This window comes from Neopelma chrysocephalum, unplaced genomic scaffold (genome assembly GCF_003984885.1).
Source record: "Neopelma chrysocephalum unplaced genomic scaffold, ASM398488v2 Primary Assembly neopelma1_93716, whole genome shotgun sequence".
Taxonomy (NCBI): Eukaryota; Metazoa; Chordata; class Aves; order Passeriformes; family Pipridae; genus Neopelma; species Neopelma chrysocephalum.
The window spans coordinates 1-1712 of NW_020922430.1; the positions used below are offsets into that span (position 1 = coordinate 1).

Consider the following 1712-nt stretch of genomic DNA (forward strand, 5'->3'; position numbering starts at 1 on the left):
CCCCCCCCAGCTGGAGCGTCGGGAGCTGGAGGGGGCGCGGCGGCAGCGGGACCTGGAGCAGCGGCACCACCTCCTCATGCAGCAGGTGGGCGTGGCCAGGGCGGAGGGGCGTGGCATGGGGGCGTGGCCAGGGCGAGGTCATGGACTGGGCGTGATCCTACCCCGAGGGGGTGGAGCCAAACCCCAGGGGTGGAGCTCAAAGGAGGGGAGGGCTTTTAATGGGCTTTGGGGGCGTGGCCAGGGCTCAGGGGCGTGGTCTGACCCAGAGAGGGTGGAGCCAAATGTGGAGGGCGTGGCCTAAGCAAAAAGGAGGGGCCTTGGGGGTGTGGTCTTTATTATTTTGGGGCGTGGTTACACCAGAGGAGGTGTGGTCTGCTGTGGGGGTGGAGCCATCGCTAAGGGGCGGGGCTATAGCGACTGGGCGGGGCTTGCCCCAAAAGGCAGCATGAAGGGGTGGAGTCACTGATGATTGACGGGTGGGTGGAGCAGTTGATTGGTTGATTGATGTGGGGGCGGGGCCAGCTCTGATTATCAGCTCTGGATGATCGACAGTTGGATGTGGGTGGGGCTAATCTGACGTGCATTGATTGACAGCCCAGGGGGTGGGGCTTGATTTATGGGCGGGGCCAAGCCAACTGACACCTCAGTGAAGGGGGCGTGGCTTGATCCCCAGGGCCAATGGGGAGGCGGCATGGCTGAGGGGGCGGGGCCAGCTGGGTTGTGGGCGGGGCCGTGATGACGGACAACCCCCCAGGACCTGTCGCAGGAGACGGTGGGCGGGGTCTTGGAGGAGGCGGGGCCTGAGGCCCCGCCCATGGAGGGTTACCTGTACAAGAGAGCGAGCAACGCCTTCCGCACCTGGAGCAGGTACCCGGGACACCCCAAAACACTCCAAAATCACCCCAAAACAACCCCAAATTAACCCTGGAACTCCATGAATACCCCAAAACACCCCAAAATCACCTCAAAAACACCCCAAAACATCCCAAAACCACCCCAAAACACCCCAAAAACACTCCAAAACACCCTAAAACACCCCTAAACACCCCAAGCCCACCCTAAAATACCCCAAAAACACCCCAAAACCCCCCCCAAACACCCCAAAATCACTTCAAAAACACCCCAAAACACCCCAAAACCACCCCAAATACACCCCAAAACATCCCAAAACCACCCCAGAATACCCCACAACACCCCAAAACCACCTCAAATCCATCCTGGAATTCCCAAAACACCCCAAATCCACCCTGGAACCCCAAACCATCCCAAACCACCTCAAACCACCCCACAAAATCCCAAAACCACCCCAAATCCACCCCAAATCCATCCTGAAACCCCCAAAACACCCCAAAACCCACCCCAAAACCACCCAAATCCATCCTGGAACCCCAAACTCACCCCAAAACACCCCACATCCATCCTGGAATCCCAAAAACACCCCAAACCACCCCAAAAATATCTCAAAACCACCCTGAAACCACCCAAAATCCACCTTGGAACCCCCAAAATAACCCCAAAACACTCCAAATCCTCCCCAAATCCACTATGGAACCCCCCCAAAATCCCCCAAATCCACCCTGGAATCCCCAAAACACCCCAAATCCATCCTGAAACCCCCAACACACCCCAAAACCACCCCAAATCCATCCTGGAACCCCCAAACCACCCCAAAAAAACCCGAAACACCCCAAAACGTCCCAAATCCACCCCGG

General features: G+C 57.9%; 1 long non-coding RNA gene across 1 annotated transcript in view; it reads left to right on the plus strand.

Annotated features, from left to right (window-relative positions):
- Positions 1-7: 7 nt before the first annotated feature.
- Positions 8-1712, plus strand: part of LOC113980332 — a 2071-nt gene continuing 366 nt past the window's right edge. Inside the window, exons 1-2 of the long non-coding RNA XR_003538120.1 lie at positions 8-85; positions 755-867. This is a non-coding gene — a long non-coding RNA (uncharacterized LOC113980332). The remainder of the gene's footprint in view (positions 86-754; positions 868-1712) is intronic.